Genomic DNA, 17,500 nt, shown 5'->3' on the forward strand with positions numbered 1-17,500 from the left:
CGTGTGTGCGTGCGTGCGTGCGTGCGTGCGTGCGTGCGTGTGTTGTCATCCATACAAAAGAAAATACACAACAAACTGTGTCTGACAGGCTAGAGAGTACATTTTACTCTCTATGAATTTCATAAAGTATGTCAACTACAACACACTATCATCACATTACTATGACAGCCTGTGTCTTCATAGCCTCGGAATCCCAGCCTTTTTTTTTGTTTCAAAAGAAAAACGTCTGGGCGAACGGTGCAGGAACGATGGTCTTAGGACCTTGTTAACTCCTAACCAACCAGAGTGCAGAGGGGCGTCGCTCTAAATTTGGTGACGTCAGCCTGCTCCGTACACAGACCGGGGGGGGGAGGGGGGGAGGGGAGGGGAGGCGGGGACATAGATTGGTGAAGCAATCGGAGGACGCGCCTTGCTCCAGGCGCCTGGGTTTGGATCCGCCCTTCGAGACCATGGATTCCTCTCGTTCTCTCAGTCTAGTGTCTTCACAGCTTCATATGGTTAAAGACTGAAATGTCACATACTCTGGATGTGAATGCACCACTTATCATTTCTGCTATTATTATTTGTGTGTATTTTCCATTGACAGAATCAGCAGCTCCAGAACAAAGTGAAGATACAGTTTATTCTCAGGTCAAAGCAGGAACATCTCTTGGTAAGATTATTCATGTAGAACAGCTGCAGAGCTAATGCTGCTGATAACCATAACTTGTCATTGCATCAACACCTCATGTGTCACTTTGATCAACATCTTGTCATGTCATCTAAGTGTTTGTTACTCCTCCATTACACCATTGTCAACGGTTGTCATGGCAACCAAATAGTCAATTACACTGTCTCTCTGGGTTATGGGATCTAAACTGTTCAGTCGGGAACACCCACGTCAAAGTAGATTTATTGTTTTATTCCAGGTTGGTAAATGAAGGAAAACATGGTGAAGAGAAGACAACATGGAAGAAGTCACATGTATTCGCACTTTCACAATGTTATTTATATCCACCAAAGGCCTGCCGACAGGACACTTGTTTATTTTTGGTCCCTTGTAATTATGTTGTCTTCATATCTGGGATCTCTTTTAATATTGAGCCTTTTTCCCCCCCTAAATTTAGAGTAGCCAATCATTTTTTACCCCTTTTTAGTCGTTATGCCAATTGATTCCTCCCCACACACATTTCTGTGTTGTCACTGCTGTCGTATCCTACTGACTCACCTGCCAGTGAGGAGCCCCACCGGGAGGACGTAGAGCCTTCGTCCTACTCTTCCCGCCCAACACTCCCCGCTGACAGGTGCCTCCCCAGCCCGTAGGAATACGTGCAATGACCATTATCACCCTCCCCGCCCAGCTTCCCTCCCCCGAACACGGGCCAATTATGTTCGTGTAGACGCTCGACAAAGCCGGATGCACCACGGTGGATTCGACTGGTGGGCAGTGACTTTAGCACTAGGCCCAGGGCCGGATGTTTTGATGCCCCCATGGCACGCATGCACGCACACGCAGCGCGAAAATTCACGTTTTTTTGCATTTTTTATCCTTTTATTTCTGTTTTTTGTTACTTTAATTTGGTTAATTCGGTAGGGTTACTTACAATTTGATCATAAAAAAAAGAAAATGTAAAAAAAATAATCACACCCTGTGTGAAGGAAGCGGTGCCTTTGGGGCGGGCCTTAACTCATTTCAGTTCGTCCCTATTGGTGGTCTGAGTCCACTTACCAAATTTGTACTTGGTAGCATGCTGCAAACTGGAATGATGGCTGTTTAAAGCCCAGCCAATGGGCAGACAGAGGGGGCGGGGCTTAAGTAATGACAGTTAGAGAAAGTCAAAGTCAAACGTAGAGCGGTTGGCACCGCTAAAAAAAGTCTGGCCCTGACTGCGACACCCGAGCGCTTAATATTGAACCTTTGGTAGATTATTAGATTGTTCACACTTAATGATGGCATTTTAGCTTGATGGTGGTGTGTCACACTATTGAGCTTTCTCATGTGTACAATTTTAATATTTTCAGTTTGTTCTGTTGCTTGTGCTGCCTTTTTTAAGTAGGTTTCTCCTACAACATATTCATGTAAGAACTGGGTACAACACTTCTTCACTGTTTCACAATCCCTCCCTTGTTAACTTGACCATTTTTGCATTAAAGGTAGGGTAATATGTTTTGATTAAAACCTTTTTTTATTTTTTTTATTTTAGGTTTAAATCGATAGTTCACCCCCAAAATGACGTTTTTTTCTATTGATTAGTCACCCCATGACGACTTGAATTCATGGATATTTTTTTGTTTTTGTCGCATTCAAGCCAATAATTTGATGACCGGCCGCGGTTCCCGTAGGAAACTCAAAGTGTCACTTTAATAGTAGACTGAAAGTGTCACTTTGAGTCTACTATCAGAGACATTGGCATCTTTCCGCCGGTCATCAAATTATTGGCTTAGGAATGCGATGAGAACAAAAAAAATCCATGAATTCAAGGATTCATGGGGTGTGTAATTGATAGAAAATAAGTCATTTTTTGGGTGAAATATCCCTTAGCTCGATATTGTGATAGTAGTCATTGCTATATAGTGTTTGCTCAGTAACGGGGGTCTCCCAATCTCTCCAGCTCTTTAGTTAACAGAAAATACATATTCAGGTGGGTTGACAATTACCCATTTATGAACTTCAAGGTTTTAGAGTTTCTGTTCCAATGTTGTCTGCTAATTGCTTTGTGTCATCACTCCCTGTATCCTGTCTGAGTTCTCTCTCCTGATGTTCTGTTCATTAAGAGAGCTGAAGAGCCTGGCTCCCCTAGTGGCCATTTGGTGTCACTACTTTCCCTTCTTTTAATTAGGGTTTTAATAATTTGGTTTAACAAAACCTTAGAAGAACACATTTGCGCTCTCAAAACTAGTCAATTTATGATATATTTAAGGGGAAATGATGGAACCGACATTTCAGCTCTAAAAGGCTTCTGCGTTTAATAAGAGTTCAAATTATTTTGCAGATGATGAAATGTCAGTTTTTTCCTCACATTCAAAATGAATGCACATTGTAAGGAGTAGACAGACAGTTTCCTGTTTCATTGGTGGTTTCATAGTCTTCCTGTCATCCAATGTTGTGACATTGCACCACTTTGTGGTTTACAGTAACTTCTTGTCCACTCTGAGGTGTCTACATACGTTTATTACACGGCTTGGTTGAATGCTCGATTCTGATTGGTCAGTCATCGGTCATTATTTCTGGATAATGACCGATGATAATGACCGGTGAGACCGACGAGGAAACTGTGTAATCAGAGACTCAGAACACCTGCTCATATCAACCTGCGCTGCTTGATTTTATGCTTTATCCAACATTGACAGCCATGTAAACAAACAACCAATGTCATTTACAACTAAACGTTGCTCTCAAGAATGTTTTTGAAAACATTTGAAGTGAGAAATAGACGATGCAATAACCGAAAAGTCATTCTATTTGATCCACTGCACTTCCTTGTTTATCGTGGCACAACAACGGGGGAATACCAAAACACAGGAACAGTTAGGCAGACAGACAGACAGACAGACAGACAGACAGACAGACAGATAGGCAGGCAGGCAGGCAGGCAGGCAGGCAGGCAGGCAGGCAGATAGACAGACAGACAGACAGACAGACAGACAGACAGGCAGGCAGGCAGGCAGGCAGGCAGGCAGGCAGGCAGGCAGGCAGGCAGGCAGGCAGGCAGACAGACAGACAGACAGACAGACAGACAGACAGACAGACAGACAGACAGACTAAAACCTGTCCCCTGTGGGTTAATTTCAGAAGGCCAACAAGCGTGTGTAAGCTTTTAGGTTGCTTATAATGATTGCATGCGGATACTACTGGGAAAACCAAGGTGGTGCAGTGTAAGTGAGTTGTTCTGCAATGTGGGAGTCAACACTTTTCATGCCCTATTGAGAGACCTGATGTACAAATGTATGTGTCAACTGAATGAGTCTCAGCATTCTATTACGCTGCAGCCTCAGTGTTGCAAGATATCGGTCTACTTTTTGGAAACACTGGCAAGATTGTCTTTTGTAATAGCTGGTGTTTTTATGGTATATGGGTGTTCTTTCTGTATGTATAGTGTGGTTTTTTATGTTGTCTGTTCGTAATGGACCCCTTAGTCTACAAATAAAGTTAATTGATTGATTGATTGATTTTTTTTTTCAATGTCATAATTACATAATCATCATAGGTAAATGGTGCATTTATATAGCGCTTTTATCCAAAGCGCTTTACATAGATTGTGCATTACATTCACCCATATATTCATACACCGATGGCGGAGGAAACCATGCAAGGCACCAACCTGCTCATCGGGAGCAATTAGGGGTTCAACGTCTTGCTCAAGAACACTTCGACAGTAACTCTGGGGGAGCCCCCCAGCCCGGGATCGAACTGGGAACCTTGCAGTTTCCAGTTCACTCTGGGGTAATGTCTGCATTCCGACATCTCATTACTCCGACTAATGGCTTCCGCGTGCGGTTAGGGTTAGGGTTAGGGTTAGGTATAGGGTTAGTTAACGTCGGAAAGGCGACATGTCGGAATGGCGACATGTAACCGTTCACGTAGAGTGAACGGTTACATGTCGCCATTCCAACATGTTGCCTTTCCGACGTTAACAGTAACTTCCACTGTACCCCTGAGCCACTGCCGCCCCCCTCAGAATTGGACATGCATAAACAAGATTATTGTTTTCATGTCTACACCCTGCATAATAAGACAACATCTATTTAGGCGTGCAGTGAATGAGATCACATCTTTATCTGCAGCTTCAAAAAAGAGGAAGAAGTTATCGAAAACAATACTGAGCCAATGAAGTGTAACCACCCCCCTCTCTTCTCTTCTCTTCTCTTCTCTTCTCTTCTCTTCTCTTCTCTTCTCTTCTCCTCTCTCTCTCTCTCTCTCTCTCTCTCTCTCTCTCTCTCTCTCTCTCTCTCTCTCTCTCTCGCTCTCTCTCTCTCTCTCTCTCTCTCTCTCTCTCTCTCTCCGATTAGTTCAATGTGAACAGGAGAAGTTATTTCTTAATTGTTCCTCACAGGAGAGGATGGCTCATATCTTGCTTCTCAGTGAGTTATTTTTTTTTAATAAATTAGTATTAAATGTAGGTCTACTGAACTGCTATTTGAATTATTTCAATGCAAGAATGGCCGTTTTATCAAAGTTAAGCTGCTGAACCTAAAAACAACTACTACCTTTTACGTACAGTAATACAGTAGTAGTTGTTTAATGTAGGATCTTGACCAATGCTTTCACCTTGCTGTACATTTGTACAACAATATGTTAATTTACTATACAAACAATCCAATCCTAACCCTAACCCATAGTGATGATCTACAAACTGCAAAAAAAAATGTTGGATACAGAAAAGTTTTGAAAATTGCCTTACATACATTTTTCTTCAACATGTGCAACCTCAGATTCTAGATTGTTATTGTTATAAAAGCTTAATACAAGAAGTTAGCTGTCTGATTAAAACAGTGTCAGTTTTTGTCAGCTTTAAATGCTAATGTTTTGATGCCTATTGTTGCTTGCTATGTGTTACAGTAGCTTTATTGTCTCATCAAATGTGTTTCAGTGCTGAGTAACTTCTTCTCCTATGGACACAGTCAAGGTGAGGATTAATTTAATATCTATTCTCCTTATTCACACGGTCAACATCATATTTACACTTCATCCTCTAAAGTATTAACATTTCTGTCAGTTTACTGTTATGGATGTCATGTTTTGTGCATCTTATGTGTTTTGTGAGTGGTCTTTGTCCGCCACCTTGTGGCATTAACATGCAATTGCTATGTTGAGTGTGTGCAGCCTAGCTCACTGCAACCTGTTGTGTGTTCTGTATGCTGAAGTCTACAAGTAAAGATGTGTTCAAGTCTTTCCTGTTTGTTTAATGATCAGTATATCACTGTTACACATCTAATATACTTGCTTGTTTAGTGTGATTTAGTGACAGATGAGGCTGTTTGTAGCATTTGGTTTGTTTCCACTTACAGTATGTGTTTGTTTTTGTTCTATGTGTTTGTGTAGAGACTCCAGACGCTGTTCTGATCCTGGAACCCAACAGGTCCCACATATTTACTGGAGAGACTTTTAAACTCACATGTGACATGAGAGAAAGAAAGAACACTGACTGGCGGTATTACATATTCCAAGATGGTGATGCATTTGTCAAAGGCCTTAATCCGAATGAATATACATATCAAGCAGAGACACACTACAGTGGTAAATACACGTGTATTGGTGTTCTTAAAACACATCAACAGGTTCAAAAACAAAGTAATACATTCACTTTGATTGTATCAGGTAAGACATATCATCATACTTTCTCATCACTACCATTATGTTTAATATCAGCTATAGCACTCATATATGAACTTTTGAATGATGTTTTCAACACATCTTTCTTTGTTTACCACACATGCATTGATGTTGTAAATAAAGAGTCTTGAGAGTTCTTAGCCTTTCTACCTCTTCTCTTCTTACCTGGCAGCTCCATCTTCAGCATCCTTCTTCACCCCTCCTCTGCACACATCTCAATCTCGCCCCTCTTGCTTTAGTCTTTCTTGATCTTGTACATCCTCATCACTCTTAATAAGAATCACAACATAGTCATCTCTGCCACCTTCAGCTCCACCTCCTGTCTTTTCGTCAGTGCCACTGTTTCCAAGCCGTATGGCTTCTCACTACCATCTTATGCTTCTTCCCTTTCCTTGCTGGTCTCCCCTTCTGTCACACCTGACATTTTTCTGCTGGGTGGTTGTAGTAGGTTGCTAACTAGAGATGTATAGTAGCATGAATCCACTCAGAAAGTTTCTAGGCATTACCTTCCTTAGATTTTGAGAATGGTGTGAAATATAAACATTGCACAATGTCATGTACAGTAAACATTTTTTTTTAATTCAGATAAATGTGCTTTCCAACAGCGAAACCTCAACCTGTTCTCAGTGTGTCTCCAAAATGGTTTAGTCCTGGAGCCTCAGTGACTCTGAGCTGTGAGGTTAAAGAAGCATCTGCAGACTGGAGGTTCTACTGGTACAGAGCTGTTCCTGAACCATCACTCACCTCTTACACTTCTGAGCTCTTACCTGGTAGCATCAATGGAACTGTAGAAGGTTCCTACATCATTCATGATCCTACAGGCACAGGAGGATATGTGTGTAAAGCTGGGAGAGGAGACCCAGTTTATTACTCTAGATACAGTGAACCTCGATTTGTCTGGTCTGGTGGTGAGTGTGTCTCATAATTCATCAACATTATTTAGTGTGGGTTGTTTTCTAGACAGACAGGACAGCCTGTATAGTCAGGGGATATTAGCAGATATTAACGGCCATAGCCATCCTTTTCCAGGTATACTTTTTGTGTAAAAAGCCCATTGAGATTGGGCCGTTTTTAGCCCAAGGAGTGGTTTTGGTGCAAAACAAATGCTTGCAATGGATTCAGAATCATAAAAACACCCTAGTTTGACACCTCACATGCTACTTAAAACAGAATTAAATTTTGATTTTTTTGGGGGGAGATTTTTTTTAACCAAGGTTATGGTGGGTACCCCAACTTTAAGGAGCTGTCAAAAATTCTCCTAGGGGGACTGCATTTCAGTCTTTGTGAGATGTGTTACTAGACACCTTTACAAACACATTGGTGAAGATTTTTTTTGGTAAGGAATTTATTCCAAGAATTTTTTAATATCCCCTGACTAGTAGCCTTATTGCCTCACTATTTCTCCCATTTGCCCTCATTTACTTGACTATGGAGGGCTTGTACTCCAGGTCACGTGATGGCACAACACAACTCACTTCTCCATGAGCTAGGTGTGTGTTTCAGTCCATTTAGACTACACATAAACCAAGCGAAACTTCATGTGAGCCTGGATTGGCCGTGGCCCAGCCATATGGATGGCTTATCATCATCAATCGTTTTTGCACGTTTTTGTACAAGTTGTGTACAAAATAAAATAATGATAATAATTTCATAATGAATGTCTTTATTGTGATATTGTGATAGTAATCATTGCTATTGAGTGTTTGTTCAGTAATAGTGTTAAATAGCTCTATATTGTGATAGTGATCATTGCTGTAGAGTGTTTGTTCAGTACCCCTGCAGACTTAAAATCGGGGCAAAGTAAAGCACATTCGAAGGGTGCATTTGAAGGAGCCTATGACATGGGACAGTCATTGGCGTACATCTGTGACGGGCCTTCAAATGCACCTGAATTGGGACACAGCTAATGAATGTCATTGCTGCACTGCTCTTTGTTTGACCTCTGATCCTGTGTTGTGTTTTAGATGTTCATTCTTCAGGTTCTCTCACAGTGAGTTCTAACAGAACTCAACACTTCCTCTCTGAGTTTAAGTCTGTCACAGTCAATTGTGAGGGAAACTCTTCTCAGTGGAAAGTGAAGAAAATCCCTGATGTAGAAACAGTGATGTTACGTCCAGGTGAGAGTCTCACCATAGTCTACATGGTGAGTCAATGTACTTCATTCACTACCTAACAATACTGTAGCATTCCATCAACTCATTACAACATGCTGTTTTTAACTTGTTAATGCTGTTTTTAGCGGTGCCAACCGCTCTAAGCTTGACTTTGTCCGTATGTCCGTCCGTCCGTCCGTATCAGCACGGCATGATGAGCACGGGATTTTACACAGCTATAACTCCAGTTTGCAGCATGCCACCAAGTCCAAATATGGTATGTGGACTTAGACCACCAATAGGGACGAGCATGACTTGCTGAAGTTAGCAAAGAGGGGTCCAGGGACCCCCCGCGTATGTTATGTCCGTCCGCCCGTTTAGGGCACGGGATTTTAAACAGCTATAATTCCAGTTTGAAGCCTGCCACCAAGTCCAAATTTGGTATGTGGACTTACACCACCAATAGGGACGAGCATGAATTGCTGAAGTTATCAAAGCGGGGTCCAGGGACCCCCCGCGTATGCTATGTCCGTCCGCCCGTTTAGGGCACGGGATTTTAAACAGCTATAACTCCAGTTTGAAGCCTGCCACCAAGTCCAAATTTGGTATGTGGACTTACACCACCAATAGCGAGGCGCATGACTTGCTGACGTTATCAAAGAGGGGTCCAGGGACCCCCAGCGCCCGTATGAGCACGGGATGAGCACGGGATTTTAAACAGCTATAACTCCAGTTTGCAGCATGCCACCAAGTCCACATTTGGTATGTGGACTTAGACCACCAATAGGGACCAGCATGAATTGCTGAAGCCCCGCCTCCTCTGTCTTCCCATTGGCTGGCCTTCAAACAGCCATAACTCAAGTTCGCAGCATGCTACGGAGTACACATTTTGTACATGGACTAAAACCAGCAATAGGGACGAACTGTAATTACTTAAGCCCCGCCCCCTCTGTCTGCCCATTGGCTGGGCTTTAAACAGCCATCATTCCAGTTTGCAGCATGCTACCAAGTACAAATTTGGTAAGTGGACTCAGACCACCAATAGGGACGAACTGAAATGAGTTAAGCCCCGCCCCAAAGGCACCGCTTCCCTCACACAGGGTGCGATTTTTAACTTGTTAACTGTTTTACAGATGGTCCTGTCATCCTGGTGAGTCCTGTTCACCCTGTGACTGAGGGACATTCTGTCTCTCTTCAATGCAAACACACAACAGACTTGTCTCTCTCCAACGTGGACTTTTATAGAAATGAAGAACTGGTCCAATCTAAAACCAATGGAGAGATGATCATACCTGCTGTATCTAAGTCTGATGAGGGATTCTACAAGTGTAACTATTCTGGAGGAGAGTCACCACAGAGCTGGATGGCAGTGAGAGGTACTGTAAACCCATTCATGTTTTACTTTTCTTTGTGGTAATTCATTGTTACATTATGGTAGGAATTTGGAATCACTTTTTCTGCTGCCATGCAAGTATCAATCTCCAGAATGTATAAGAGTTACAAATAACAATAATCTCACATATTTAGAGGAAAAAGAAAATCCAGCTTTTTTTGTAAACGTGTACACAGGCAGTGGTCTCCCAGGTTTATAGTTGAACCACACCTTTTTGAAGCGCTGTATAGCCTGCAAACATTTGTTGTTCTAATACTAATCTATTCATTTCAAATTATATTGTTTTATTGCTGTTATAGTGTCTCAACCTTCAGTGACTGTACCTGCAGTGGAACAGAGCTCTCCACATATAGTAGTGGGGTTGATAGTAGGACTTGTTGTTGTGATTCTGCTGACCATCCTTATGCTGCTGCTGTGTAGATACAGAACAGCTAAAGGTGAGAACCACTCAAAGAGGGTTATATCTTTAAATATTCTTCCTCTATGTTGTCACACTGAACATAGACGACTGGTTGCAGTGCAAAACATTATATTACATATTGTACTCTCTTTTTTTATTACAGAAACATGCTGTGTCAGGTAGGTACTGCTCTATGTTTCTAGGACTGTCCCTGATGATGAATGGCCTTAGTCAACTGCAAGTCTGTAGCCAGCCAAACCACAGAACTTTGCCTGTTTTTGTTCTGGTGTAGTATGCATTGGGCTTGAGGCAGTCAATAACATGTTACTACACCAATATGTAGAATAACAACCTCTAAGAAAAAGTGACTACTTGACCAACAAAATATATATTTAAAGGTAAACAGTGTAACTTTTAGTCTATTTTATTTATAGATATAAAACTAGTCAAGCCGTCCCTACGTCAATTTCCCTCTATCAGTGACTGTATTTTTGTGCTGGTGTGTTTCCCTGCAGAAAGACACATCCCTCTGGCTGTATTTTGGTTTTTGGTCCACCGTTTATCTAATCAATTAATGCATCAAAGACAGCTATCACTCTGATGTCTGTCACATCTTACATAGTCGAGCTTTAACAACAACATGCATATTTACAGATGAATTAGTCAACTAACCATGAGGTCTCATATTAAAACATGATCACAGTAGATCTTATTCACTACTTTATGTTGCAAAATATTTATCTTAAAATAGATCTGCCAAGTCACAGGGCACCAATCAGGACTCAGCAACAGACCAGAGGATCAACCAGAGAGGAAGTCCAGATGATGGCCACTTCCCACAGCATGGTCACCCTTTCAACCAATCACAATGTATGTGAATTTTTATTAATTCATATTTTTTTATTTATGCATTTATTTACATAATGTATTTATTTAATCATGTCTGTGATTCTTTGTTTCAGACGAGCCAGCAGCAGAGTCCAGTGATGTTACATATTCACAGATTGAACTGAAACATATGGACATGAGAAAAAAAGGTGAGCAAACAAATACAGACATGACATCCATGAAATATGATTAATATGTCATCGTTGTTGTCGTCGTCGTCATCAACACCACCATCATCATCATCATCATCATCATCATCATCATCATCATCATCATCATCATCAAATGTTATGGACTGTAAAGTAGTGGTTGTTTTTAACACAGCCCACACGTGTGTGTGTGTGTGTGTGTGTGTGTGTGTGTGTGTGTGTGTGTGTGTGTGTGTGTGTGTGTGTGTGTGTGTGTGTGTGTGTGTGTGTGTGTGTGTGTGTGTGTGTGGCTCATGTATGTGTTATTTTTTAATGCATGCACATGATGAAATAGCCCCAAAAACAGTTGTCTGAGAACCAAAAGAGCTATAACAGTGTACACCAAGTGCCATATGCATGGAGGAAGAATACTTTGCTCTGACTTGTGTGTTGTGTTATAGAAGCAGATGTGACCTACGCCCAGGTTAACTACCAAAACAAAGACAAGAATAAGAAAGGTAGGTGAAATGTACAGTATATCCACCTACAGTATATACACTATCAATTCACATAGTTGTTCCACTACAATGCACCTGCTCCATTGAAACATAATGAGAAAACACAGCTAGTCCTGAAAATACAGCTATACAGCTTCATATGGTTAAAGACTGAAATGTCACATACTCTGGATTTGAATGCACCACTTATAATTTCTGCTGTTATTGTTTGTGTGTATTTTCCGTTGGCAGAATCAGCAGCTCCAGAACAAAGTGAAGATACAGTTTATTCTCAGGTCAAAGGAGGAACATCTCTTGGTAAGATTCTATCTTCATGTAGAACAGCTGCAGAGCTAATGCTGCTGATAACCATCAATAGGGGTCATTTCATCAACACCTGAACATGAACACCTGAATGATAATGTTGTGTAAACATGTTGAACGTGACTTCCTGTAAATTGGGATGGATTTTGATTGGCTATCATTCATCAAACATCTCTGAAAGTGACCCCAACAATAATATATAGTTGTGGTCTGTACTCTGCCATCCACATGAGTTAGAATGTGGGGGAAACGATCAATATAGTGATAGTTATCATTCGTTACAGAAATGAAGGCCCACAAATGTGTGTAGCCTATAGCGAGGTAGAGGTGACCCTCTGATTACCAGACGACCAACTAAACTACGGCCCAATAATTGTGATGTGGACCAGGCCATCAACTTGAGTTAGAATGATGTTATCATGTACAGTTATCGTTATAGTTGTTCTTGGTATGAAAAGCCCTTTACAGAGCTGGAGGACAACATTGTATGTCAATGTGTGTAACCTGTAGCAAGGGAGAGGAGCAGTGAGAGAGGTTTTGATGAGGTGAAAGCACACAGTGATATTTTATCGAATTATTATGAGAGTAAAACAACAACTTGGCTCATTCTCAAACTGTGGTGGAAGATATTGAACTGTTGGGAGGAGCCATAGAATATTTGTACATCATTTATGCTGTGACTTTATGCAAATTAGATATATATTGCCAGACTGTAATATCTTATTCAATGTCAGTCAGGGTGTCTGGGTTTCACTGATTATGATGTTGTTTTATTCCAGGTTGGTAAATGAAGATGTCAGGAAAACATGGTGAAGAGAAGACAACATGGAAGAAGTCGCATGTATTCAAACTTTAACAATGTGATTTATATCCACACACTGACTTGATGAGTGTTACAAATTGCCTCCCATGTGAACATGTGTCATTTAAAAGACTTAAAGCTACACTATGTGCTGTGATATCTACTGATAAACACAGGGACTTGAAATAAAAAGCTGAGAAAGGAAAACTAGCTGGTTAAAGTAAAAGTTCCAGGACTCCTGTGTGTTGGAAATGAAGAAAAATCAGAGTATTTGTTCTTTGCAAGGACGTCTCCTGTGTGTAATTGAATACATGAATTTACAAAATAAAATTAAAAAAGATCAATGAATTAAGAGACCATCAATACATTAATTGGAATTGGAATTGACTCAATACTATTGATGACGTCAACTAGTGTTTCTGAACTGAACCTGCAGGTGGAGCTATACTACCACCATCTCAAGAAAACAGGGCTGAGGGGAGCTTTATAGACCAATTATTTGTTTACAAACATTGAGACGGGACGCACAGGTGACTGTTTCATGTAATCAATTCCCAACAGATCCCCAAACCTGCTGTTTTGGGGTGAGCTTGTTTCAGTTCATTCAACCTCCTCTGTGTGTAGGCTAGTGGGGTGCGCCCTGGCGACACATATATATACTTCATCGCGCAACGGTATTGCGCACCGAGAACAGCTGACATACAAGCTCACAACCGCGTCACGGATGCGACCGCTGTAAGCTTGGAGATCTGCTATTCTCGGCCGTTCTCTGCGCGTGACACCTTCGCGGGACGGAGCATAAATTAGTCTTGACGGGCTGCAGCTGCGCGAGCGAAGCAGGTTCTGGTGCCATGATCATAGAGCGCTCCCTCCGTTCTTATGACAGCCACTGGAGGTGGAGTTTTGAGGACAACTGCTTTGAATTGTTATTATTGTTTACACACAACAGAAACCAAGGATTATATATTTCAAGAGCGAGAGATCACGGTAAAAATCCTAAGCATTCTTCCTCCACACTGGGAGAAAAACAGCATCTGAAAGTTTGATGGGATGCATTTTTACACGTGAGACTGTGACCACTTTTACATTGCATCTTATGAGCGGTGGGGTTCTTTTGCTGCCGACCTGCGTGCGCATACTGTTTCATATCAGTGTGACGTCGTCTGTTAAGGCGTCTATATGCTGTACTCTCCACATTGATAGAGATGCAGGACAGTAGTAGCAATGACCTGCCACATAACTATCTCCAGATGAATGATTCATAATATAACATTAAAATAGCCGATCTACAAGCTCTTGTGAAGTATATGGTTATGTCAAATGATAAACTGCACACTGGCTGCCCGACCCATGTAGCCTGAAAAAACATCTGTGTGTTCCAGTGCATTGCAATACAGATTCAACAATATATTTGTTCAGATAAAAAAAGGAATCAAGATTTATTCATAAAAAGAAAGGCCGATTGCAGTCTCACTCTCAGCTTTAAAGACAGCATGTCAACATGGCATGTCCACTATGACCTCTGTCTGTATTTCTATTCATGATGTGTGTTGTGTTAATTGGACAATTTATCGGAGCAATCTTGTCCATTGAGAACTTCGTGGACACTGAACTGAACAGGCTACTAGGCATCACATAGTTAAATAAAAACCCAGAACAAATGCAGTATGCAGATCTGTAATGTATAGGGCGATTACAATAATGGAACACGTTGCCAACTATGATCACTGAAGAACCCAGTAAGTCTAGTTTTAAGAAACTCCTTAAAAGACACATGATCACCCTAATGTTAATTCTGATCAGAATAACCTTGATGGAATGTCATTTAATTTAATAGATTGTCAAGCTTAGTTTTTTTTCTTTTACTTGACTTGTATTGTCTTGAAATGTTTTAGCAAGACTGTAAGACTGTGTTTTTATTGTGTTGTGTTGTGTTGTGTTGTGTTGTGTTGTGTTGTGTTGTGTTATATGTGATATGTATTGTGATGTTTGTTGTGGACCCCAGGAAGAGTAGCTGCTACTTTGTGGCAGTTAGTGGGGATCCGAATGTATAAAGAATAAAGAATAAAATGGCCAAAGGTGTACGACTGTATGTGGTTCCAGACCAGTTTGCAGTGACCACAGCGGACAAACTGGTTGATGAGAAGTTCTACCGTTCAATTCAATTCAATTCAATTTTATTAAAGTGTCAAATCACAACAAGTTGTCTCAAGACACTTTACATGTAGAGAAGAGACCCGACAATCCCACCCTGAACAAGCAATTTTTGCGACAGTGGCAACGAAAAACTCCCTCTTAACTGGAAGAAACGTCAGGCAGACCCAAGGTTCTAGGGCGGGGGAAAGAGGAGAGAGAGAGAGAGAGAGAGAAGAGAGAGAGAGAGAGAGAGAGAGAGAGAGAGAGAGAGAGAGAGAGAGAGAGAGAGAGAGAGAGACAGAAAGAGATACAGAGACAGAGGGGAGACAGAAAGAGATACAGTGCAGGTAGTAACAGTAACAATAGTAGCACATATAATAGTGTAAGATATACCTGTATATGATAGTATAATATAGTACAGCAATAATGTGTATGTAGTATATAATGGTATAATATAAGAATGTTAAGATAATATATAGTATATATGTTAAGATAATATACAGTATATATAGTATAGTGGTATAGTGCAGTGTAGTAGAAATCCACGGTCGTGCTCCATGGAGAGGCCCGGTCCGCAGTCACAGTCTTGAGCCGCAGCTGGGGGTCCGTAGTGACAGTCCATGGACCTGCGACGTGGGAAATAAAAGAAACTCCGGGGAGCGGGTCCCCGGTTGTAGAATTAGTGGCAGGCCTTACTAGAGCGTGAATCCGTACAGGGTTAATTACGATTGTACCATTGTACCATTGGGACACAAACCCACACAACCAAAGGGAGGACGAGAAGAGAGAGGACGAGAGGAGAAGGGTGGGGGGGGGGGGGGGTGGGCAGGGGAGGGGAGAGAGGATAACTATAGGGTGACTGAGTCTATACACTTCGGCTATAGGCTTTATCATAGAGAAAGGTTTTTAGTCTAGTCTTAAATATACAGAGTGTGTCTGCTTCGCGGACTGAGACTGGGAGAAGGTTCCATGATTTGTGTGCGTGGGGAACTCATTTGAAACAAGCTCAGTGCTTTTATGAGTCTTCCAGTTTAGTAAACCTCGTATTGTGAATTTGTACTTCCATGTACTGTTGTTCTCATGTCTTACTAAATAAAGTACATCAATCAATCAATCCACAGCTGAGGTGCCTGAAACTTAAATGCTCTGCCTCCTGTTCTAACTTTTTGGGGGTTTCCTGGAGCCGTAAGCATTTTTTCATACTGTGGGCGCAGTGGTGTTCTGGTTGGTTTATAGGGCTCGATGAGTTCTTTGAGATATACTGGTGCCTGTCCATTGAGAGCCTTGTATGTGAGGAGGAGAACTTTAAACTCGATTCTGTATTTAACCGGGAGCCAGTGCAAAGAGGCCAATGAAGGAGTGATATGATCTCTTCTTCTGGTTCCTGTCAGTATGCGCGCAGCGGCATTCTGGACAAGCTGCAGGCTATTTAGGGACTTACTTAGGCAGCCTGATAGTAAAGCGTTGCAATAGTCCAGCCTAGAAGTAACAAATGCGTGGACAAGTTTTTCTGCATCATTTTGGGACAGAATGTGCCTAACTTTTGCAATATTACGCAGGTGAAAAAAGGCATTTCTTGAAATGTGTTTTATGTGGGACTGAAAGGACATGTCTTGGTCAAACGTGACTCCCAGATTCTTTACAGTGGCCCTGGAGGTCAAGGTAATACCATCTAAGGTAAAATTCTCATCGGCTAATTTATCTCTGAGGTGCTTAGGGCCAAGTACAATAACTTCAGTTTTGTCCGAGTTGAGGAGTAGGTAATTACGGGTCATCCAACTCTTGATGTCTATAAGACATGTTTGAAGTTTAGCCAGTTGATCTGTTTCATCTGGCTTCATTGATAGATATAATTGTGTATCATCTGCATAGCAGTGGAAATGTATAGAGTGTTTCCTAATTATCTCACCTAAAGGAAGCATATATAGAGTAAATAGTATTGGTCCAAGTACAGAGTCTTGTGGGACTCCGTATTTAACCTTTTCGCGTAGTGAAGGTGTATCGTTAACGTTTACAAATTGAAATCTGTCAGACAGATAGGACTCAAACCACTTCAATGCAGCACCCTTAATGCCAACCAGATGCTCAAGTCTCTGCAACAAAATATGGTGATCAATAGTATCAAATGCAGCACTGAGGTCCAACAGAACCAGTACAGAGAGAAGGTTATTATCGGATGCAATCAGGAGGTCATTTGTGACCTTCACCAATGCCGTCTCAGTGCTATATGGTGTGCTCTGAATCCTGACTGAAAAGCTTCAAATAGCTTGTTGTTATGTAAAAAGTCACATAACTGCTTGGCGACTGCTTTCTCAAGGATTTTAGAGAGAAATGGGAGGTTCGATATAGGTCTATAGTTAGCCAAAATGCCTGAGTCGAGAGTAGGCTTCTTGAGGAGGGGTTTGATGACAGCTACCTTAAAGGACTGTGGTACGTAGCCCGTCACCAGAGACATATTGATCATATCGAGTAGGGGTGCACCAACCGGGGTCAGGACCTCTTTAAGCAATCTAGTTGGGACTGGAT

At 41.5% G+C, this 17,500-nt stretch overlaps 1 protein-coding gene and 1 long non-coding RNA gene across 2 annotated transcripts in view; one reads left to right on the forward strand and one right to left on the reverse strand.

Annotated features, from left to right (window-relative positions):
* The window catches only part of LOC311057549 (uncharacterized protein), a 432,057-nt gene that overhangs the window by 392,827 nt on the left and 21,730 nt on the right, over positions 1-17,500 (reverse strand). The window lies entirely within an intron of this gene.
* On the forward strand, positions 11,638-12,953 carry LOC311057645. Its single transcript, XR_014601982.1, has 3 exons — positions 11,638-11,733; positions 11,965-12,030; positions 12,816-12,953. It is a non-coding gene; the product is annotated as an uncharacterized lncRNA (long non-coding RNA).

This window comes from Gymnoscopelus microlampas (genome assembly GCF_963454915.1).
Source record: "Gymnoscopelus microlampas genome assembly, chromosome: 12".
NCBI lineage: Eukaryota > Metazoa > Chordata > Actinopteri > Myctophiformes > Myctophidae > Gymnoscopelus > Gymnoscopelus microlampas.